Genomic DNA, 26,472 nt, shown 5'->3' with positions numbered 1-26,472 from the left:
TTAATAAGGAGGTTTTTAAAAAATTCAATAAATACTTTTGTATTAAATTTCTCACTGGTTGTATTTTTTATTTATCTGTTCTCGATTTGATTATGCCCATTTGGGTTTCATTCTTACTTTTTCACTTTTTATTATTTTTTTAAGGTTTATTTATTTGTGTGTGTGTGTGTGTGTGTGTGTGAGAGAGAGAGAGAGAGAGAGAGAGAGAGAGAGAGAGAGAGAAAGAAAGAAAGAGATTGCAAGTGGGGAAGGGAAAGAGAGAAACAGGGACAGAAGATCCGAAGCAGGCTCTGCGATGACAGCAGTGAGCCTTACGGCAGGCTCGAACTCACCAACCACCAGATCATGACATGAGCCCAAGTCAGACTCTCAATTGACTGAACCACCAGGTGCTCTGACTTTTTCACTTTAAAGATAAAACTATTCTTATTAGAAACTCAAAGTCTTTTTATTACAGTTATTTTGAAATTAAAAAAAAATTCCCACTTATTGCTAGTGATAATTCCTATGGCTTTGGGATAATCACTCCTAAATTTATCATGAGTAAACTGTCCTCTCATGCCTTCTCCAGCCTCCCAAACTCATTACTGCTTGCCCTCTAATTTGGGGGTGGTTTTGCCTCCCTGAGATCCTTAACACTGAGCTAGCTGGTGAGTAGCACAGCCCAGGTCCTGCCCAAGAGCAGTCTTTTGGTATTCCATTTCCTGAAGGGTCACAGTTTTATTTAAGGGTAGCCTCAGGCAATGGGGAGTTTTGACAGCATCCTTCATTGGCAAGCAGCCTAATTTAATGATCCTTCCTTATTTTTCTCCTTGAATCTACACAGGCAGATTCATCCTCTACTTTTAAACCTATTTCTGGTGCATAAATTTTTTTTCTTTCTTTCTTTCTTTCTTTCTTTCTTTCTTTCTTTTTCTTTCTTTCATTCATTCATTCACTCATTCATTTATTTTCAGTGCATTAGTCTTGTCTTGTCTCTTCTCTTTTTTCTTCCCTTCTCTTCCTTTTCCTTTCGTTTCCACATTATCTACCTACCTACCTACCTACCTACCTACGTACCTACCTACCTATCATTGTTCTCTTTGGAGTGAAGGAAAATGATTCAACGTTGAACTGAGAGTGTTAACATATGAGGTCAAGGTCTACATGTACAGACTACCAAGAAAATTAATGCTAAAATCTGCTTATGGACTTAACAAATCAACTAGTCTCTTTGAACTCAACATTAAATAACTTTTTTGTGCATACTCTAGCTTGAAATTTGGGAGGTGGATCAGCTGATTTATAACAAAGCCCCTCTAGTTATTAAATGATTATTTCAATGAGAAGAGAAGACAGACATGGCTGATAAGGGGCTATATGCCTTCTAATATGTAGGTGATTCATAATTACAAATCTAGAGTCCATTATTTTGATATTTGTGTATATTTTATGTAAAAGCAATTTTTGTCTTGAATGACTTGGACAATTATCCCGGATATTTTCAGACAAAAAGTGTAAGTTTGGGAAAAAATACTTGGTGATGCACACTTTGAGAAGGGTAAAAATTGAAACAGCTATAATAATCTATGATATTAATACTGCAGGGAAAATTGAAATTACTTAGTTTAAAATCTGAAGTGGGGGGCGCCTGGGTGGCGCAGTCGGTTAAGCGTCCGACTTCAGCCAGGTCACGATCTCGCGGTCCGTGAGTTCGAGCCCCGCGTCAGGCTCTGGGCTGATGGCTCAGAGCCTGGAGCCTGTTTCCGATTCTGTGTCTCCCTCTCTCTCTGCCCCTCCCCCGTTCATGCTCTGTCTCTCTCTGTCCCAAAAATAAATAAAAAACGTTGAAAAAAAAAATTAAAAAAAAAAAATCTGAAGTGGGTCAGTGCCTTAAGTCACTAACTTTGCAAAGTTTTTCTGGGTATGTTTCTTTTTCTAATGAGTTGTCACATGTGCTTAATGTCAACAACCAGCAAGGAGCTACTTGATTCAAAATGGTTGCATTTGCCTGAAATATTGAACATACTACTCATTTGATAAAACTTGCCCAATAATTAAATTCGAGTAAGAAGAACAAAGTATAAGCTAAATTTAAGAGTGATGTTTTGTTGAGCTGCCAATTAAAAAAAATTCCCACATAACTTTATGAATGATATAGAAATCTTTGACAACATTGTAAGGCTGTTACCCCATTTTTCAATTGAAAGTTCAGGCAGACGTCAGCAAATCTGATGACATGGAACTGAATGAAAAAGGCTCGTGTCTTTAGCTTTCTTTTTAAAATTATTATTATTTTAGTCCTAAAGACTCAGTTTTGCTAAGACATGATTCACTAAAAACTTGTCTAAAGAAAACCTTGTGTGTGTAGAGCAGAAGACAAGTGAAGCAGACCATGTTTTTCAGTTGATTTAAACATATCTGTTCCAGGAGTGGATAGAAAAAATAGGGGTTATATAAATGTGTCTCTTTCTATCCTCAAAGAAGAGGCTGGGCAACTGGAAAAAAATCTTTATGCATACTGCTGGCAGAGAAATTCTAATGGTACTTTAAGCCTGATTTGGCACACCATGTAACTCTTCCAGGCACAATGCACAATTTTCATAAACAGATTGAACTGAAAGATTCCCTGCCATTGTTTTGCCATTCAGCTGACCCTGAGTGTAACTATACAAGATACTTCAACCTAGGTTTTATGCAATATTTTTTACAGAAAAAAGACTGATCAGTAGAGATTCACAAAAGCTATGGACATGATTTATAAAAGCAATGATCAATTGTTTACTTTTAAGTCTAAATGGAAAAATTGCTAAATAATTTTCTTTGGAAATCTCTATGACCCCAATGGCTCATGCATCAAACCAGCATAATTTATTTTTTTAACAAATCATTAAGATGTTCAGAAAATCCAGTAGCTGAGGATTTATGAAATAAATATGGTTTGTGAATTCCCCGTCTTTTTTAGTAAAAGGTCATTAAAACTTTCTGACCTGTTCTTTTTTTTTTTATGTTTTCATTGGAAATATTCACTTGTGTTTCCATTATATATATTTTTTGTGTGCATTTGCACAAGATTTTGTTTTCTGGGAATTTTTTTTTTTTAATGTTCTTGACTATGTCAAGCACAATGAATGTAATCAAAGGGTAAATAAAAATAACAATCAGTTTCACATTTTTCAGTGGAGAAATTAAGTGTGCCAACATTCCTGTATGCTTCTAAAGAAATTCAAGAACTTGGCAAGCAAGGATGGTGGGTGGGGCCCTTAATAGCAATTAGCCCACTTTACTCATCTAAGACATGGGAGTGATAAGGATCTCTTTGATTAATAATATATTAATAATTATATTGAAAACTAAATAGTTTAGTTTTAAACCTTCTGTCCATTATACCTAGGTTACCTTATATTCTATTTTTTATTCCTAGGACTAGGAACACCAAAATCTTAGCAACATTTCCTTAAACAGCTTTGTTCTTTCAAAGAGTGCTAACAAGAATTTTTTAACCCTGGAAGAACTGAACAAATCAGTGATTATGTTGAATAATGACCATAACATGATGCTGTGTTTAGAAGAACAGAATAAAAAACGTGTTTACAACAATGCAATCAAATTTCCAGCTTGCCAAAAGACTGCATTGCAGGCAAATGCTAGTGAATTTTAGTTCTTAATCATTCTATTCTCAATATTATTTTCATATAATAAAAAATAACATGAGATAAAGGTTTTCAGTCTCTTGGTCTGAGATTTATATCAAAACCACAAAAATCTACTTTCACATATTTTCCCTTATTTAAAAATTTAATTAGAAATACTTAAAAACATTCAGAAATGAAAACTGGTATGTATGCCTGATGCACCTACCACACAAGCTAAGAAATAATACATTATCTATATAATTAAAGCTAAAAACTAAAGCTCTCTGATTCCACCTGCCTTTACCTCTGTCATCCTCTGAGGAAACTCTTTTGAATTTTATATTTACATTCTAGTGCATATCATATAACTTTACATCATAAATATGGTTTAAGTTTTATGTATATTGTACTAAACTGGATGCATACTTCTGCTCATTGCTTTTATTACTTGATATAATAAATGTTTGAGATTCATCCACGTTGGTATATGGAACTGCACTTTACTCATTTTCTATGAATGGCACCATCATTCAACATTCTCTTCTTCCATATATGGACATAATTCCAATTTTTTTTCAGTATTATAAACAATGCTGCATAAGCAGTCTTGTATTAGTACCTTTATATAATGCATGAAAGTTTCTTTAGGATGTGTAACTAGAAGTAAAATTGCTGGGTCATAAGATATTCTATCTTCAACTTTATTATCAGTTGTCAAATTGTTTTTCCAATCAATTGTACATATATATATATATATATATATATATATATATATACTCACTATCAGTGAATAAGCAGTGAATTTCTATATTCTTGCCAACTCTTGATATTGTCAGATATTCCCCCCTAATCTGAGTAGGTGAAATGTTATTTCATTGGTATTTGAGTGGTACATTCCATTTTATATAAGGAGGGGTCTTTTTTTTTTATTGACTGATTATTTAGATTTCCTCTTCTGTGCATTGTTTAGCTCATAAATTTTGCTCATTTTTTGTGGTATTTATCTTTTCCTTACTAATTGGTAAATTAGTAAATTAGTAAAAAAAAATTAAGGATACTAATCATTTGTTGGTTATATACCTTTTCTTGGTCCATGTCTCATTGTCTGATGCTTTTAATGCTTTTTTTTTTTTTGAAGGAGAGTGATCATTTTTACTGGAAGAACTAGTATATGTGTACTAATTATACCCACATATATAATTACTAGTGTATGTGTTTATGCATATATACATACATACAAATGCATGTATGCATACATAAATACATATACACACATACAGAAAAAGGCTTCAAATAATATATACCAAGATAATGTCTCCAGGTGCTGGAATTAAGAATTCTTTTTTTTTTTTAAGATCTTCTCTGACACTTCTAGTTTCACATCCAGCATGTAAGGAACTTGGAAGGTGCCACTCTATTTTAACAACAAATAAAAAGATGAACAAACTGAAAAATCAACAACTTTCTTAGATCCATAAGAGAAGCGATGTCACAGGGCAAACCTCCTGCCCCAAACTGGAAAGACAGACAGATAAACACAGAGAATCACAACTCACCAGAACAGAAACTTCTGCAGAAACCAGTGCCTAGACAGTAAAACCTGAAATGTAACCGATGAATTGCTGGGGGTGGTGCAAGGTAAGCAAGTCTGAGAGATAAAAACACCAGGGGTACCCCAGTCATCAGAGTACCTCCACTTGGAAATTCTATTATGTTCTCACAGTGAATATTGAAGAAAGATCCCCTCCTACTTCTGTTAGAGGAAGGAGAAAAGGAACCATTGTGACATATGGCAAAGCATTCTGTTCTTAATAAGGTCTGTGCTTAGGAGAAAATATTTGATCATATTCTGACCTGCTGGGGGTTTTACCAGAGCCTAACTGGCCAAGGGGAAGGAAAACACTCAATTCCAGTTGACTCTAGCCTTCCACATGGAGGAAGAGAAATATGCAACTCCACCCCACACTAGCTATTCTGTCTCACCTAAGGAATGGAAAACTGGAGATGTGACTTTGACACTCCAAAGGTAAAGGCTTACTAAAACACTGAAAACTAAACACAGAGCTATAGAATGCTTCTTGTCCCCCACTACCTTAACACCACATTTCTAACGGCCTAAAATCAGTTTTTTTTTACCCAGAAAGAAGATCATATCTGGTTATCCAGGAAAAATTATAACACATATTAAAGAAAAAAAAACCCCTACAGTTTGAAAAGATAGAGGAAACATCAAAGCAGATTTAGATATAGCAGGGATGTTGGAATAATCAGATCTAGAATGTAAAACAATTACGATTAATATGCTAAGGTTTCTAACGGATGAAGTAGCCAGTATGCAAGAGCAGATAGGTATTGTAAGCAAAGAGATGGAAATTCTATAGAAGAACCAAAAAGATTCAAGAGATCAAAAAACATAAATGAAGAACACTTTTGATGGATTTATTATCAGATGGAATACAGTTGAGGAAAGAATCTCTGAACTTGAGGATTTCTCAATAGAAACTTCCAAAACAAAAAGCAAAGGTTGGAACAAACAAACAAACAAACAAACAAACCAAAAACTCTCAAAATATTCAAGAACTGTGGTACAACAACAAAAGTTTTAACATACTTATAATGGGAATGCTAGGAGGAGAAAAAGAAAAAAAATAGAAGAAACATTTGAAATAATAATGGCTGAAAATTTCTTCAAAATAACATCATATATCAAAACAGACCCAGAAAACTGCTGGAACACCAAGCAGAATAAATGCTTGGTATATTTATTCATAATATACATAGTTATATTATTTTCAAGTTATAGAAAATCAAACATAAAGAAAAAAAAATCCTGAAGGAAGCCAGAAGGGGAAAACACGTTTCTTATAGGGGAGCAAAGATAAGAACTACCTCAACTTTTCCTCAGAAACCATACAAGAAAGTAGAGAGTGGAGTGAAATATACTTAAGATGTTGACAGAAACTCCTCAAACAAACCTAGAATTGTGTACCCTATGAAATTATCCTTCAAAAGTTGAGGAGTACTAAAGACTTTCTCAGATAAATAAAAATTGAGGGAAATTGTTAGCAGCAGACCTGACTTACAAGAAATGTTAACAGTTCTTTAGAGAGAAGGAAAATGATATAGATCAGAAACTTAGATCTACAAAAATAAAGGAAGAGCACTGGAAAAGAAATAAGTAAATAGGCAGTGGAGGAACCTGAAACAAACTATATGGAATATACCTCTTCAAAAGTGCAACCACACATCTTTCAGAGAACCTCCAGATATGTGTATTCCCTGTAGTTGAGGTCACTGCAAATAATTGTCAAAGCAAATAGTCTAAAGGTTTTGTGGATTCCTGTAGTCTTTCTTGGTTGTTCTCCTCAACTACATTGTTGTAGAGATGGGAAAATGAAGACAGAAAGAATGGAGATTCTGTACTCTGGGGATGGGGCTTTTCCAGCCAGTGTTCCTGTTGTCTCAGATTGGAACAGACTTCATTTCTTGCCAAAAGTTCCTCTACTGATGTAGGGCTTCCCTTCTCCAAATATGAGGAAAGAGAAAGTGAAGTCAATATGGAGTTGATTAGCCATTTATCCAAAAAGAGTGGAAGATCCAGATTTTTAAAATTTTGAACTATTAAAAAAACTTTATTGAGGTATAATTGATATGTAATAACATATATGTATTTAAAGTGTACATGTGAAAAACTGTCATACATATATACCCATGCAACCATCATAATCATGATAAAAGTAGTAATAGAGGAGAACTTCCTCAATTTGGTAAAGAATATCTACAAAAGACCCTATGGCTAATATCATACTTGGTGAGAAGCTTGAAGCTTCTAAGATCAGGAACAAGGCAAGGATGACCCCTCTCACCATTGATTTTCAATATTGTACTGGAAGTCATAGTAGGTGGAATAAGACAAGAAAAAGAAATAAAAGGTATACAGACTGGGAAGGGAGAAATAAAACTGTCTTTGTTCACAGACGACAGATCGTGTATGTAGAAAATCTGTAAGAAATGACAAAAAAAAAGAAAAAAAACCCACTGGAGCTAATAAGTGATACCAAGATTCCAGGACATGATGTTAATATAAAAAGCCAATTGTTTTTCTATATATTCACAACAAAGAAGTGGAATTTGAAAATAAAACCACAATATAATTTATAATAGCACCTCCTAAAAATGAAATATTTAGGTAGAAATCTAACAAAGTATGTATAAGATTTATATGTGGAAAACTAAAAATCTCCAGCAAAAGATGTCAATGAATAAACAAATGTAGATATATTCCACGCTCAGGGAAAGGAAGACTCAATATTTTCAAGAGGTCAGATCTTGGGTAAAATAAGTGAAGAGGATTAAGAGTACTTATCTTGATTAGCAATGAGTAATATATGGAATTGTTGCATCACTATATTGTACACCTGAAATGAAATATAATACTGTATGTTAACTACACTGGAGTTAAAATTTAAAAAAAAGTTTACAAGAAAAAAGAGACCACAAAATGTCAGTTCTTCCCAGCTTAATCTGTAGTTTCAATGCAATCCAAATCAAATCCCAGAAAGTGATTTTTTGAATACTGACAAAGTGATTCTAAAATATATAACAAGAGGCAAAAGATCCAGAATAGCCAATACAATATTGAAGAGGAAGGGCAAATATGGAGGACTGATACTGCCCAACTTCAAGACTTAATATAAAGATACTGTAATCAAGACAGGCAATGTGGTACTAGTACTTTTCAGGTGTGACATGATACCTCATTGTGGTTTTGATCTGCATTTCCCTGATGTTAGTAATGCTGAGGATCTTTTCATGTACACACTGGCCATTTGAATAGCTTCTCTGAAAAAATGTCCATTCAGTTCCTTTGCCCATTTTTAAATTAAGTCGTTTTTTGCTATTGAGTTGTATGAGTTCCTTATATATTTTGGATATTAGCCCTTCATCAGACATTTGGTTTGCAATATTTTCTCCCATTCTGTAGGTTGCCTTTTCATTTTGTTGATCAGTTCTTCTCCTACCTAGAAGTCTTTTACTTTGGTATAATTCTACTTGTTTATGTTTCCTTTTGTTGTTTGTGCCTTAGATGTTGTATCCAAAAAATCACTGCCAAGAACAAAATCAAGGAGATTTTTTTGTATGTTTTCTTCTAAGAGTTTTACAGTTTCAGGTTTTACATGTAAGTAAGTCTTTAACCTATTTCAAGTTAAATTTTATGAGTGTTTTAAAGTAGGGGTCTAATTTTGCATGTGAATATACAATTTTCCTAGCTCCATTTACTGAAGAGATTATCTTTTTTCCACTGAAAACTGTAAATTTTGCAAATATTAGTTGCCTGTTATATGCATGGGTTTATTTCTGAGCTCTCACTTCTGTTCCACTGGTTGATGTGTCTAATTTTATTCTAGTACTATATTGTTTTAATTACTATAACTTTGTAACATAGTTTTAAATAAGAAATTATGATGCTTCCCACTTTGTTCTTTCTCAGGATTGCTTTGGTTATTCAGGGCCAGTTGTGGATCCATATGAATTTCAGGATTTTTTTTTTCTAATTCTGTAAAAAAAATGCCATTAGAATTTTGATAGGGATAACACTGAATCCATATTATGGTTAGTATGGACATTATAACAATATTAACTCTTCTACTTTATGAACATAGGATATATTTCCAATTATGTTGTCTTCTTCAATTTCATCAATGTCTTATTAAGTTTTCAGTGTACAGAACTTTCACCTCCTTAAATTTATTTCTATGTATTTCATTGTTTTTGATGCTATTGTAAATAAAACTCTTGTATTTCTTTTTTTTCAGATAATTCATTCTTATGGGCATTCTTATCTTACTCCTGAATTTATCAGAAATTGGCTTAAGCTTCACAATTAAATATAATATTTGTTGCAAGTTTTGTTGCTATACTTTATCAGATTAGAAATGTTCCATCTCCATTATTGTTGAGAGGTTTCTCATGAATGAGAATTGAATTTTATAAAATGCTTTTCCACATCAGTTGAGACAAACATACGGTCTTCAAATTTAGGTTGCGAATATGAGAAAATCATAATAAAACACTTTTATATTAAATCATCCATGAACACCCGGAATAAGTCTGGCTAAGTTATATATTTTTTTAATTGGAGGATTCATTTTGCTAGTGTTTTATTTAGGATTTTTGCATCTGTGTTTGTAAGTTATTTGTTTTCTATTTGTATATTTTGCTAGCAATTTGATCTCAATGATTTTTTCTAATAAAAAATACTTCCTTTTGTAGACTAGTTTTCAACCCTTCTGAAAGACAAAGATGAAAGTGCTTTTGTCTCTGAACATTGGGAACATTTATTTTCAAAGGAATTCACCAAGATTATATATGTATTTTATTCTTTTTTTTTTTAAATTTTTTTTTCAACGTTTTTTATTTTTGGGACAGAGAGAGACAGAGCATGAACGGGGGAGGGGCAGAGAGAGAGGGAGACACAGAATCGGAAACAGGCTCCAGGCTCCGAGCCATCAGCCCAGAGCCTGACGCGGGGCTCGAACTCACGGACCATGAGATCGTGACCTGGCTGAAGTCGGACGCTTAACCGACTGCGCCACCCAGGCGCCCCTATGTATTTTATTCTTTTTCTCAAATCCTAAAGATCTTTTCCTTCTCACATGTTATAGTTGTATTTTCTTTCCCAATCTCTCCCACTTATTGACTACAGAATTCATTTATAAATTATACATAATTTTATGACTATTTTCTATTATTGTTTAGAATGTTGGTTATTTTGTGTTTCATGTTTTCTTCTGTTATATTATAAACACTTCTATTCACATCTTTTTTTTTTTAATTTTTTTTTTTAACGTTTATTTATTTTTGAGACAGAGAGAGACAGAGCATGAACGGGGGAGGGTCAGAGACAGGGAGACACAGAATCTGAAACAGGCTCCAGGCTCCGAGCTGTCAACACAGAGCCCGACGCAGGGCTCAAACACACGGACTGCGAGATCATGACCTGAGCCGAAGTCGGCCACCCAACCGACTGAGCCACCCAGGTGCCCCAGTCTATTCACATCTTAGTATAGAGCTTTACTTTGAATTTTCTAGGAGCTCAGCAGTTATTTTAATTTTAATATGAATTTTCTTAATGAAAATATCACCTTTAAATAATACTTTGGTGATCTAAATATTTTAGGAAAATCCGTAATATTTCTTTAGTCCATAATTCTTAACACTTTTGTTTTTCATTGTATCCTTGACTCTCATTTTTGATCAACTCCATCTCCCCGGCATACTTTTTTCTCTCCTAGGAGACTGTAGGTTGACAGTTCTACATGGTCAGTTTTTCTAGGTCATTGACTAGGTCACTGAGGTACATGTCAGAGGAATGAACGATAATTTCTGGCTTTAACATCTGATTATTCTAGTCCATGCCATATTCACTTATTCCTAAAAGCATGATTGTCAACAAAATTTCAGTGAATCCTGAACAGCTTCGGAAGGTATGTTGAGTTCTTTCACTTTCAAAGGCAACACAAATCTTCTCAGTGGGAAAATAAATGATTGAATCTCACCTCATTCCAAATGAATTAGAGTTGGCAGGCTTGTGTGTCTGGAGCTGACTTACAGTACTTGATGCTAAAATGTAGCCCCTTGTAGTAGTTATAATAAATTAAGGCTTCTGTCAGAGGCCGAAGTCATGAAAGTTAAAGGAAAAAATATATTGCTACCCTTTATATTTTTGGGCTCTGATAGGAATTTTGGTCTTCAGCAGGTTGACAGCACAAAATAGACAAATTCAATATTTTAGGATACTGTGCCAAATTTCATGTGTAGAAGCCTGTGAGTGTCTTGCATTAAGCTGTGAGTTATAGCAGTGAAGGCCTAGAAAGTGAGAAATAGCATATTTCTTGAGGCCTATAGGGCATGCAAGTTCCACAGTTCTCCCTCTTGAATGACAACATGGTCCAACTTCCCAGTGAGAAGCATGCTGGTGTGTTTCTCTTTCGTACTCTCTTCTGAATAATGTGAGGTGTTGTTAATTTAAAAACTGTCACTCACAGGGCATAAAAATGTTTTTCAGTTAAAAGTCCAGTGACAAGCAGAAGATAACAGCAGCAATGGGCACTCTGAAACAGGTAATAATTTTCCATAGCTAATTATCATTATTTTTCTACATGAAGTATTAAAAACAAACTTAATAATATATGCTTTGATAAAGAGTGTTTGTAAAAAGTGGCATTCCACATTAACTCTATCAAATAACTTGACATTAAAAAAAAAAAGAAGTCATTACTGGTCTCATTCAGAGTTGAAATATCTTTGCTGGGATTACTTATTTGTCCTTTTATCTATATTATCTTTGGTAATACGACCAAGTAAAAACTGGAGAAAAACCTAAGGATAAACTGGAAGTGGTTTCAAAGTACTAGTGTTCTGAAATTGGATCTATTTTGCCTCCCCATTCCTTTCCTTTTCTGATAAATTTCATAGTAACTCAGGATTCTTTCTGCTACAGAACACTGCAGCAACAGGAAACTTCCCAGACATCTTCCCCATGTCTGTAGTAGTCCATTTGTCAGTAACTGAAACTAATTTCAATGATGTGACTCACTTGTCTGTCCAGTTATTATTTTTAAAATTGTTACAAATTAAGTGGGCATCCTCTGGCTTCAAATGGAGAGCCTGAAATATTAGCAGTGGAAACAATCTAAAATATTAAAAAAAGGAATCTGAGAATGGCTCAGATTACCTAAATACACCACAAAACCAACAGCAGTGGAAAGCAGTAGAGTTCATACAGCTTCTGGTGCTGAGTATTAAAGGGTATGAAAATGGAGATTAATCTCCTGACTTCTGAGGATAATTCAAGAGAAATGATGAACAAAAAAAACACAAAACAATGTATCAATACAGAACTGGAAAGTGAAAGGAAAGCAGATCTATTCCAAATGTGATTTAAATTTCATTATATTTTGAATATTCAGTGGGAATCTCCTAAGGTTTTAGTTTCTCTTTGGGAGTAAAATGGGTTCTTAAAAGTGCATTCATCTATGCTGCTAGAGTATCGTTTACTAACAAATGATTACAGCTGTACCCAAGTGGCCTAAAAGAGTTTTAATGTTGCTTCCAGATGTGCCTAATTTATTTCCAGGGTATAATGTTTGCCTTGGGAGCCTTGGGTGATTTTCTCACTTATCAGTGCCAATTTCTTGGGGATACGTAAAATTTTAGTCCTCTTCTAGATGGGGAAATGGAACATGAAGATATTATGGTTTCATTAATATTAAATGAGAAACCCTTAAACAACCCTGGATAAAATATTAAATCTAGTGTGTATTTCATGAGCTTACACACCTGGACTTGTTTCTGCATGGATTTCCTAGGACTCTTCTTGCCAATATTCAATATTATATAAGTGATGTCTGTCAGGAATTTTAAAAATTGAGAATTTTGAAAATTTCCCCCTAAGTTTAGCTTTTAAAATCTCCAGTGGTTGCTATGTTATACAGTATTACAAGGATGAAACAAATCTAATTTTCAACTACTCAAAGGATAGCTACTAAATTGCATCTATGAATATTCTTTGGATATTGGAGGTGAATAACAATATAAGGTATTTTTTATGAAGCAATTATATAAATTTTATTATGGAGCACATGCAAATGAAGGCCAGTTTAAATGTAAAATTCACAGTGTATCTCAAGCACTTGGGATACTAACTATTAAAGCTACTTGCAGGTGATGCACAAACTATGCACTTGCATTTCAAGAGGTTTTTCACAAAGATAAATCAAGTTGTTGAAAATATTTAAATGTACTCAATTGAGTTTAAATGTTTGCTAAAGTACATAATCTAAACTAACACGTATCAGAAGCACAGAAATCATACTGTGAACGGTCACTTAGTGTCTATACTGGAACTTAAACCTGGGTCGCATGTTCTACACTTTTAGTACTCTTTCTAAAATAGTATGTTGATCTTTTAAAACAATGAGAACTATTTTCCCAATACCTAACTAACTCACTTTGGAAGAGCTTGTAAACTCAACTCTTTATCTATAGTACCAAAGTTACAAGATGGCATAATCTTCCCTAAAGGATTAGGTATTTCAGTAAATGGCTAAAACAAAAAATTGGAATATTACATATTGCTGAAATTACCTTAGAAAATCTTGTATTACTCTTGAAAAAAACAACACATTTTCCTTCTTTTACATTGGTCAGGAAACGCTTAAAATTATTCACACGTCCTTCACATAGGTTTGGCAAACAAAAGCACTGCTTCAAGATTTTTTGCATCCAATGTCTATTACTACAAAAGGCATGATGTTCAAAATGCTTCCTATTTTTGGAAGTAAAATTCTCAATGATACAATTTAGAATACTTTGGTAGAATGTACGATCATGAGGGCTGAGAATTTTGTCAGTTTTGTTCACTGTTAATTCAGCCCCATCCTAGAACAATGCTGGTCATATAGTAGGTGCTTAATAAACATTCTGAATAAATAAAGTGTGAATTTGATATGTTGAAAATGTAAATGAATGAAAGATTAGTGAATGTGTCTCATACCTAGTTCTTGGAAATTCTAAGTTAACACCAAAATATCTAACTGAAGAATTGGTTATGTGAAGTTAGATTAAATAACTTGAGGTTTTTGGCTTTTTAAATATTTCTTTTGGCTTAGTAATAATCTTGTATACTTTGGGTAAGGTGATAATTGCAATAATTTTTAGTTTTTATATTTAAATAACTTCATTCACATTCAGGTTATTTACTGAATTACTCAGATATTTTGACATCAGTCAGATATAGTAGAAATCTGCTATTGCAAATTTCCTATGCAGAATAAGATATATGAGAAATAAGTTGTGGGGCGCCTGGGCAGCTCAGTCAGTTAAGCGTCTAACTTCAGCTCAGGTCATGATCTCATGGTTCATGGGTTAGAGCTCAGTATCAGGCTCTGTGCTGACAGCTCAATGCCTGCAGCCTGCTTCAGATTCTGTGTCTCCCTCTCTCTCTGCCCCTCCCCTGCTCGTTCTCTGTTTCTGTCTCTCAAAATTAAATAAATGTTTAAAAAAATTTTTTTTAAATAAAAAATAAATAAGTTGTTGTATGTCAAATTCTTATAGAAATGAGCCAAATCATTTCTTTATAACAAAATGTCTCACAAAGATACACAACCTTTCAAAAGCTGAAGATATATTATATATACATATATATATATGTATATATATACATATATATACGTATATATATATACACACATATATGTAAATCTGATGGCTTTCCCTATTTCAAAGACTAGTCAGAATGTTATTAGTAATTCAAATGCTCTGGAGACACTTGTTCTGGAATTGGGTTTTCCCTGGGAAGGCGATCTTTAAGGTTCATGTTTTCATCCGAACCGATTTGGGAATGCCTTCGCTGTTACAGTTTCATTGATTTCTTCTTTCCCCATCTTCCTCTTTTCCTCTCTCCCTCCCTTTCTCCTTTTTCTTTCTTCCTTTCTTCCTTTCAATTATTTAGAGTGGGGTTACAGATTTGCTTATATTAACCTTAGATATGCATCTCTGTAACTATCTTGATTTCCCAGATGAAATGTGGGAATTATGAGACTTCCAAGATGTGGGAAAAAAATAGATTTAGTCTACTTGGATCATGTCAATGCTATTAAATAAACAATCCTTATCAAATATAAAGCTTGTTTGCCTAAGCGTTCATATCTCTTACATAAAGTGTTTCTTTAGAGAGACCCTCGCCTCTCTCCCATCCTTGTCCTTCCAGCGTGATCATTCATGGAAATGTTGAAAGACTTGCAGCTGAATATAAAAAAGTTAAGTTTGTGGAAGTAAAATGCTGTTGTGATGCAGCCCTGCCTTGTGCAATTCACACATCAGCTACTCAACGTTGATAAACCTGATTAGTTACAGCATGGACTTCAAGGGTCTAAATAAGTAAAGCCTCCAAATTTTAAATCATTAAAGTTCTATTTGGCTTGGAAATAGTCTTATGTTAATTGGATAACACAGTCAAGAGGGATCAGCTATTTAACTACTGTTGTAGTAAGTAAGAAGTTAAGAGCCAAGACTGAAGTGGTGGCCACGCGAACAGAAAAGAAAGACAAGGAGTTTGGGAAAGATGTGCCATAGAGAAAGAGAAGCAAGGTGGGCAGTTGGTCTCACCCGTCCAGCCTCTCCTCCCTCTTCTGAGGAAGGGAGAATCTTTCAGCTTTTTCCAAATAACCAGCAGAGTGGAAGCTTTCCTTTTTTTAATGTTATGCCTTTGGTTCATTCTTTACTGGCTTAGTAGAGGAATTATGTATTTTGTTTTTAAACTGTTACAGTGAGGGATGCATGTAGAAATCCAGGAGGCAGAGACCAAGATTACATGTGAGCAAATGATTTAAAAGCATGGAGATAATTATTAAAAAAAAAAATCAAACACAAGAAATAGTGGCTAAGTGCCAATAAATTGGATCTGATCCTGAGTTTCTAGGGTCACTGGATGCTAATTTCATCCCCTTCTTTTATAGATTTTATGGCTTCATTTTAACTGCTCAATTAAGTATATTCTCCATGGGAATTTACTAAATTATTTATTTTCTTTTAATTTGAAGTCTTCACATTTCTATACACATATATGTAGGCCTTAAGTCATGGAATTTTGAGAGATAAAAATTCTACCCAACCTTTAAGCTGTGCAGAAGGACTCTACTCTGAAGCTAATGAACCTTGTTACTTCTAAGGTAATAGCAGAGGCCCTGGCAACATGTCCACAGGGTCATACAGTTTGATAAAGTTGGCTAAAATAAGGTAGGATATCTGTCTGCTGTCAATTTTCTTTATTCACTTCTTTTCTTTCAGATAGTTCTGGAATGCTATCTCAAAGCAGGTCAAGTGCAAGCTGAATTGTGGATACACTAAACTTGGATTTAGTAGTGCACATTTATGTGGTTTCAATCTTCTCTCTGTTAGTTAAATTACTAGGTGCCTGGGCATAGTTGGAAGAGTCCCAATACCTGTTAGGCTGATTCCCTCAAAGGGGTAGGGCCACAGGTCTTATCGTGACATGAATGTGTCTTACAGCAGTCAGCACCAGAAATACATAGGTGGAGGATGAGAAACAAAGTCCAAAGTATATCATTCCAGAAGCTTGTTTGTAGAAAGCATTTCCAGTCATCAGGTGTTTAAAATTACAAGGGGAGGAGTCCATTAACAACAACACTCAGTCAAAATAGAAGTTCTTGCCCATCATGAATATACTCGGTAATGCATCTTCTGAAATTCAAACGTACCCTACATTATTTTATTTTTTGATGGGAATTTTACAAAATGGAATTAATCAGAATTTGTGTTATAGGACATAAACTTCTAGCAGATTTACAAATGGTAATTATGTCTGTGTTGACATTTCATGTTTTAGGCATCTCACTACTACTACTAAAAAACAAATGTGATCAACTATGTTAAGAAGACTGAATTATCTATTATTCTTTTTATAGAAAACAATTACAAATTTGTTCTTATGTGAAGAGGTGATCAAAGAATATGCAGCCAAAAATGGAAGAAAAGAATTACAGGGTGTGTCAGGAAGTTTATTAAATAAAAGTCTTCTGTATTATTTTCTGAATTTTATAATGTTTGCAGTATTTTTCAGATTTTTTAGATTTGATTTTGCTATGATTTCTTTTCTCATTCTAAATAAACATTCATGCTCATACCTAATTTTGTATACATAATATTGTAACATTTTTCTGAAAGTGAGCTACCCAAATTATATACAGTTCAGGCTCTATGAAACCCAGGTCCACCCTAGTAACTGAATCCAGAACAAACATAGATGTATGTAGGCAGGGAGTGGGGCTATACAAGGCCGGGATGGGGGTGAGGGTAAAGTGTGGTAGGTTCATGAAGGGAAGAAGCTACATCTTCATCAGATCATTCAGCTGTCCTCATTCACTCCTTCTCGGGAGATACAATGGAAAAGTGGGGTTCATCACAATTTTAAGATGAGAGTTGGTACTTCCAAATGCATATCCGGAAGCTGTAAGTGGAAAGACAAGGTAGTCTACGCAGGCCAAGTATAACTTTTTCTTTGAAATCTGGTTGCTGACACCCAGGAAGTACACCATCCATCCTACTCCACAGCCCTGACTTTTTGGCAGTAATTCTTTACACTTAATAAGGCCAACAATTTCCTCTATAGAAGTTGCCTCCTAGAGTTTGGGAACTCTTTAAAGGGCTGATAGAAAACTAGTGCAAATGTTTCATCTGCTTTTGATTTGTGCATTCTAAGCACATGGCTTCCAAATGTCACAATTGGAATGTGGAATTCAGTAATTCATAAGTATTTTGATCAAATCATTGATTTTATTCATTGTCTTTGGTGAATGGATGATACATGCTGTCTGGTTCTTTCCAAGCACCGATCTTTCTTCCTCTTATATATTATATAATTTTATTTAGCTGACATGTTCTTTCAAAGTTAGGAGAATTTGGGATTTGCGCCTTTTGAGAAAAAAGGCAAACTCATTAGATTCCCTTTCTAAATATTTTAATAATGTTGCTGAAGACTGGAATGCCATCTTTATTCAGCTATCTCTTTTGTTTTTCTGCCACAACTTAGCACTTATGGTGAATGGCAATACATATTAATAAGCAGGCAGCTTAATAAGACTCAGGTTAATGATGATAATTATTCCTACATGGTGTATGCTGACAGTGTGTGCAAAGATATTCACTCTTCAAAAAAGCCCCAAGGCAGTACAGATAATTCTGACACTGAGTACGTTATCTGAGAAGAAGGTTAACAATGCTATGTGATACCTTTTTTTTTTTTTTTTTTTTTCCTGTAAGTGAACATTTTAATTACCTGGGGATAATGTCCATAGCTAGAATTCAGTGAGTGGGCATAGGGCCAATAACTTTTCAGGAGATCCCTGAGAGAGACTTAGAATTTTAACCATTAAAAATTACAGGCTTGCACAGGGTCACTAGAAATAAATAAGCATAGTCAGAATTAAGAAAAAGTCAGTGTTTTGACTCTAATTCTCATAGTGGTTATTAGTTTGAAGTGGATTTTTAAAAAAATTTTAAGGTTTTATTTATTTTTGAGAGAGAGAGAGAGAGAGAGACCAAGAGACAGAGAGAGACGCAGAATCTGAAGCAGGCTCCAGGCTCTGAGCTGTCAGCACAGAGCCTGATGCAGGGCTTGAACCCATGAACTGTGAGATCATGACCTGGGCTGAAGTTGGTGGCTTAACCTACTGAGCCATGCAGGCACCCCTGAAATAAATATTTTTTGATTAACCATGGTAAAAGTATGAAATTGTGAAGTTCTGCTTCCTTTATTCTTTCTAAGTCCACCAAATTCTTTACAAAACCAACCACTCTAATGCTTAATGACCTTGTGCACTGTTTTCCATCTCTCTATTTTAGGTTGCTTTCCAAACCTTCATTTACACCTGAAGAATTAATGACAAGTAACTGATTAACAGTTCAGAGCTACATTCCATTTTTTTTTCCTCCCAGAGTCCACTGCCTTTTCAGAAGTATTAAAACCTTAAACTAGGCATCTCAAATAAAACACCAGCAAGGGCCTGTCAAGTAACATTAATGAGTGAAGCCGGCCTAGTGAGGGCTGCAGTAAAACTGAAAGCAGGCTAAAAGGCTTCTAGTTGGTTGGGTGGTGGGGGATGGGGGTGTCTTTGCATGTCTTTAGCAGATTATTTCTACGTAGACATTCTGGTCCAGATTTGCTCAAAATGTACTTTTTCAAGCTTGAAATCTGGACTTTTGTGAATTCTCCCCATGTTTACATTTTGTCCATGAAACATCGTCTAGGTCAAGCACAACATGTACAGGGCTGAAAATGGTTTGAAGGTAACAAGTTTGTAACTTCTGCTTTCAACTGAGGGGAATAAACTGGAGGACCTATATTCCTCTAAAGCACTCGCAACCCTCTGCCCTTTATTGTGATGTTCCATTTGCTCTGTGCCCATACTGCCCTCTACTCCCTGGGACCTACTCACTTTTGATGGCCTTGGTTAAATGACTCTATGCTTTCTAAGCCCCTTCTCTTCTTCCAAACCATTTCTCCACCATCTCCCTTCCTTGTAGAATGAATCCATTTTCTTATTATGTCACTAGGGCATGTAGCACGTACTGTAATTAGCACTTAACAGAGTGTATACTAAATATTTGTGGCTGTGTTAGTCTCCCCAGTTACACTGTGAGGTCCATATGGATAGAGTCCTCTTTTTATTTTTTATCAGCATCATAACACAATATCTACCTCATAATAAACAGTAAATATTTGCTAAGAGAATGAATGGATCAGTGAATGAATTTTAGAATGCTACTTGAAGGCTTAAGTATTTTAGTAAGCCTCTTTGCCCCTTAGCAGGGGGCATAACTATGGAAGACATTCAGTATGTATTTATTAAATGAGAAATGAATGTGAACCAATAAGGGAAAATTATTCTTTGAAGAGTTAGGGAGTGGCAGACAGGTAAATTTCAGTGTTGTATCCCTTAAATCACTGCCCACTGGAGTAAAACAGTTTCTTAAATTCTCTCTGATCCTAAAATCTGATTTAAAATATAAATTTTATATATATATATATATATATATATATATATATATATATGATGGAGATACATTCACTGTTTTTCAGGGTGACCTTTTAACATTTCCCTTAATGCTTCTTCTAATTGAGGCAGCTATGTAAAGGTTTCAATATCTCAACTGAGCAGATAATATTGAGGCAACATCTTCTGTAAAGTCTAGTGGTTATAAATTTTTTCAGAAGCAAGTCAGGATGAATTTGAATAGAAAAGCCATCTGGCAGTACTCCATTCAATTAGTATTTATTATAAATATACACTCAGTTACTTATAATATATTTATTTATATCAAAGATGTTTAGTCTGCTCATCACATTAGTGAAAATCTGCTTGAGTCCTTCTGTCCCGAGTCTTCTGTTTTAGTCTTCTACCAAACTGCCTTACTAGAACCTGATTGTAATCACAAAATTCACATTAATTTGGAAATATGTTGATCATTAATTTAACAATCTAGTGTAAAGGTTAACACCAAGAACTCTATCCTACATGTCAACCAAGGAAGATATACAAACTTTCAAAAAACCCCGACACTTTCTCTATAACAGGCATCTGCCATGACTGTGGTCAGCTCTAGTTTTGCAGGGATAGGTCTCAGTAGAAGACTAGCTAATTGTTCTGTAGATAAGTCTAGCTAGCTGATTGGTTTTAGGGACATAATCCAGTTATTTATTTAGTTCTGCAACTTGGTAACAATTAACTAATCAGTTGTGTGAGATTCAACCAATGAATTAAAGATCTAAGTTTGCAGACAGCTGTGACACTGTAGCTGTTCTTTTAAAAAGAAAATAAAAGTTGTTATGCAGTGTTAGCATGCTGCATGCATAACATATCATGATACTATTACGGAGCTTGTGCCATTTTACCTGACATCGGACATGTCAGCAACAAGCAGGTATGAATCATGCACATTTTCTTCCAGTGGGGTAATGCATACAATGCAACCAAATTCAAATGAGCAGATTTTCAGAGTGTATTTGAATCTCTTCCTGGGGCTAAGATAGACCTGCCACTGGTCTCTCCATTTCCTCTAGTAAGCCCTGGTATATTAAGCAGTGGAAAATAAAACAACAAATGTTATTCAGTAGAAAGATAAAAGCCCAATCTATGTAAAGTGAGACAGAAGAAATGGAAACATAGCATGTGGATTTTGCATGCTGAGCCTCATAAAATGCAAGCGTGAATTTCCTCTCATAGTGAGTGTGGTCCAACATTAAACGAAGCATGGGGCATGATTATGAGAGATAAGATCAGTAGTTGGAGAACATACAGCAAGCTGTTTTACCCACATTGAATATAATTTCACTCCTCTGATCTATTAGGCCCTCTTGGTGCACATCTTTGTAGATTTTTGCTAGTTCTCAGGAATGCATTAAAAAAAAACCCTACAGGCTATAACTAAAATTACTGAATATTTTTTAATGTCTCACATGTTGACAGTCCTGATTTTCGTTATAGAAGAAATAACTGTCGATAGTGCCATTTAAATCCCTACTCTTTAGATTTGTGAATGCTAATGGCTGGGTTGTCGAACTTCAGCTTTTCCTGTAATCGTTATTCCTGGTTTCCTGTGGTGGGTATGTATCGAACATAAGAAATTAGCTGCAGAGAGAATTAGAGGGTGTAAGTCTGAGTCATGTAAATGCCAAAAGCTTTTTGTGACATTTTTCAGACTTTAAAAATGGAAATATGTTATTTGCACAGTAGCTCCTGATGGAATATGACATACTGCAGAGATGTGGCGAGTTTAAGATTGGGCTGCAGGCCATTAGGAACCCTCTGTGTGAGAGCCTGGGGCCTCAGCAGAGGAATGGGAGTGAGCTACTTGGAAGAAGCATGGCATTTGCTGATGAGCCAAAGAATCCTCGTTAGATCAAGAACTGCTAATGAGAATTGAGAACTTGCTTGAACCTGTTATCATAAGTAAGGCTTAGGAATATAATTTTCAGCTTGATGTAACTTCTGTCTTTATTCCAGATGGTCTTACATCATCATCATTATATCAGCACATGAAAAAAAAATCACAGCGCTAAGTACATACCTTAACTCTTATATTTCAATTAAGGTTGAGCTCTTTAATTCAGTCAAAATAACAAATCCCTGTTAGCAGATTCTGAACCTCTGTTGAGTCCTGAGATGCATGAAGGATGGGTATGGGGGTGTATAGTAGAACTTTCTACAGAAGAAAACAGAGGACCCCCATCTGTCACACTGTCCTTCACCTCCTGTCCCAACCCCTTTCAGATCTAGAGAAAGCTAAAAGGGAGTTAGAAACTGTCTCTGGTTCCACTTTTGGTTAGTGGGGTAGATCTTCTCGGAGGCTTGATTCCACTTCAGGGGATAGTCTTACAATCCAGCGAGCCCACACTTCTTGGAAACATGGTAATGTGGGAGCATATCTTTTGTTTGTTGGTTTGTTTGGGGGGATAATGTAAGAAATCTTATGTTTATTTTGAGATTTTCCTGTAGGGTGTAAAAGACTATCACGAGAAAGAAGCTTCTCTGCTTTCTCTTCTAGAAAATTCAGTGTTCAGTTTTTGAGATATAGAACCCAAGAAAAAAGATGGATGACATTTGGAAGAAGACACAGATGACCAAGAGGACTTCTGAAAGAATTTCCTAAGTGCATGTGGAAATATACAATTAGTAAAAAAGACAAAACAAAACAGGAGATAGAGTTCTTGATGGTTTTTCTTTCAATAATGTCTCCTGGGAAGCCTCTATTAGACTTCCCTGTGCTCCCCATAAATGCAATTCTACTTTTCCCCTTAAATTCTCCATGATGCTTAATAATGCCATGAAGTCTGTTCCCCCAAAGCAAAATCCTAGCTGTCATCCTTGAACAATTTCCTCTTTATCTTCTCACTCCAACTCAAGACACATTGGTTTCATTTCAAATCTCAATCCTCCTTGCTTCCTCCTCACTGCTTCTTGTTCTGACCCTTATTTTACCTCAGCTATAGTAGGCAGTTTTAACTGGTCTCTCAGCCTCCTGTCTTACCCCACTTCTCTAACGTCACTGTTTACATAAATACTTTAATATGTTTCTTCCTTCTCTAATGATGCCCAGGCACCTTGCAAGTATGTATGAGCTGTGTAAAAAGAGTAGTTCACTGCCTTCTGGGAGCCAAGAAAACCTGCAATCACGTTCTTTTTCTCCCTTGCTCTGTTGAGTTTGCTATCTACTATCCATAGAAAGAAGTCTACATGAACAGTCAAAGCTATTCACAATTTGGTCCTCCCTTCCCTCTTGCGTGTACTCATCCTCCCCTCTGTACTCCACTGCCCACAGACCAAGCTGACGGTGTTATGGCTTCATGAATTGCCATTCATTTTCATAACTTCATACTTTTTCACTTTCAGTTTCCTCTGACTGAAATGCCTTTTCCCATTTGAAAAAAACCTAGTTATTCCTCAAAATCCCTCCTAAATGTTATCTCTTCTGACACTCTCAGGCTGAGTTAGAGGTTTCCTCCCTGTACACCTTCACACTTTGAAAGTATTTACTTCTTTATATGTCTGGCTTGCCTGTGATATTACAAGCCCCTTCAGGACAGCAACCTCTTTGGATTTCTAGCTTTTAGCATTGTTCCCACAGAACAAAACACAACACAATGTTGACATGAATAAGCAAATGAACAGAAGATGTAGCTCCTAATACTTTCTTTTTGCATCCATTTTCAAAAGGAGTGGAAATTTAATACATCGAATATCCTATACATTGCTTGTACAGAATATGATCCAGGGAGCAGTAAATTCAGAGAATGAGTGTCTGCGTTTTTCCTCGATCAGAATCTCTGCTCACTTTGAGGTTTACTCATCAATGCCATTTGAAGAAACATTGTTCTGCTAACAATGTGCTACTTTATTGAATTCTGTTAGAGAATTTCACTACAGGTTTAATTATTGCTCACCTTGGTGTCAGGCTGCTTTCCCTTTATTAACTAATCATCCACTGGCCCAGTGGGGTTTCTGTAGCCTCCAGGCTTCTCAAGATACATCAAATCAGATTATCTGCTCTTATTTTACATAGATAAAATTTAAGTTTTTTCCCAAACTCAGTGAAGAAACAGTCTCCCACTGCTTAATATATGCAAACTATACGAAGGAATTCATTTACATAACCTGAGCTGAGTTAGTCATTTGAGCTTTGTTAATTAGCTTTGGAAATAAAGTTAGCTTAACCAGAGTAGTAAACAGATATATTTGATAAAATTTTTATTTTACCTTACAACACATAGAATTGTAGTGTTGTTATAATGATTTTAAATACAAGTTATAGAAAAGAGATCATGGACCAACCTATGTATATGTTATGACAATGTCATAGTTCAGAATTTATTTTTGCTTCAGCAGCTCTCAGAAACGAAGATTCTATGAATTGGTTTGGCCTTGAAGTAACAGTTATTTGTAAACGGTTTTGTTGATTCCAAATCGATATACCGAGAATTACTTTTATAGAGCCTAGCTTTCTAGAAGGCTTTCATGTTGAAATCTTCTGAAACTTAAAAGTGAGGTATTTTGAAATATCATGAAGTGCCACATGACATAAAATATGTCAAAAGTATCTTTTGATTTTTAATCAGTTTGAAAATGAGAGTTCAGTGTTTTATGATTTTTGGAGTATACTTGAGTCCCTCTAAGTTTATATTCTATGAAGCCTAGTCATATGTGTTATAGATAATAAAACTAACACTTCCTTTTGTCTTAGGGTAGAAGTTTTACATGCAGGCCCAGTATATCGTTAACAAGGTGTTAGATCTTTTCTTTTCAGCATATATGATTATTAAAACTCTTTACATAAATTAGATCAGAAAATCTAGAAGTTGCATAAAATTATGCACTCACAAAAGTGAAATGAATTGCTACAAATGTAAGGGTAGAATTTGTGATTTCTCTCCATCCCCAGATCTCACTGTATTTAACAGTAATTAAAAATTTAATCCATTAAGGGACGCCTAGGTGGCTCAATGGGTTAAGCGACTGACTTTGGCTCAGATCATGATCTCGCAATTCATGAGTTCGAGTTCCAGTCGGGCTCTGTGCTGGCAGCTCAGAGTCTGGAGCCTGCTTTGGATTCTGTGTCTCCCTCTCTCTCTTTCCCTGCCCTGCTTGTGCTCTGTCTCTCTCTCTAAAATAAACATTAAAAAAATTTAATCCATTAAGAAATAGATAATCAGAAAAGTTACTTTTTCCCATATTTGTAGTAGTTATTGCATATTTTCTGACCATTTTTGAGGTACCATTTTTACTTTCAAAAACAAAGACTAATTTATGTTAAAGTACTGTTTTATAGCAAGCTTGTCAGGGAGGGCCAACCTAAGTAGAAGAGATGTCTGCGTCATAAATTCACTCCAATTTTATTGCTTCATTTTGTTATTTAGTTATCGAACAATTTATAGTCTATAACTAACACAGAACTTTTCAATGATGGGTGAGGTCTCTTTTAGCTCTATGTGTGTATTTTTGGGGTTGGTTAGTTATTTGCATGCATATGCATTTTAAAATCTTTTTAGTGAAGATCTGATTTCCTTTTCTTGAGCTCTTGAATTAGTGATTTTTTAAACAAATGTCCTGATTTTACACTCAGCATTTTTTTAAAAAGTCAACCATATTAAGATATAATTTTATACAATGAAATACATATTTAAAATAAATTCTAATGAAACGTCACAGATATGTACACACATGTAACTCATCACTTCAGTCAAAATCTAGAATATTTCTATCATGCTAGAAAGTTCACTACTGCTTATTTGCAGCCACTGCCTCTCACCTCAGACAACCAATAGTTTGATTTCCATGCCCTTTGATTAGTTTTCTTTTTTATTGTTGAGTAGTATTTCACTGTACGAATATAGCATAATTTCTTCATCCATTCAATTGCCTATGGACACTTGAGCTGTTTTATTATAAATAAAGCTGTTCTGAATTTTCATGTATGTTTTTTTTTTAGAATTGCCAAGTTATATAAATATATGCTTAACTTTTTAAAAAATTTTATTTAAATTTTAGTTAACATACAGTGAAATAATGGTTTCATGAGTAGAATTTAGTAATTCATCACTTACATATAAACCCAGCGCTCATCCCAACAAGTGCCCTCCTTACGCCCATCACCTATTTTAGCCCATCACACACCCACTTCCCCTCCAGCAACCTTCAGTTTGTTCTCTATAGTTGAGTCTCTTATGGTTTTCTACCCTCTTTCTTTCCTCTCCCCTGTGTTCATCTATTTTGTTTCTTAA

This window comes from Panthera uncia, assembly GCF_023721935.1.
Source record: "Panthera uncia isolate 11264 chromosome A1 unlocalized genomic scaffold, Puncia_PCG_1.0 HiC_scaffold_17, whole genome shotgun sequence".
Taxonomy (NCBI): domain Eukaryota; kingdom Metazoa; phylum Chordata; class Mammalia; order Carnivora; family Felidae; genus Panthera; species Panthera uncia.
The sequence above is the reverse complement of the archived record's forward strand: the minus strand, read 5'-3'. Positions refer to the sequence as shown.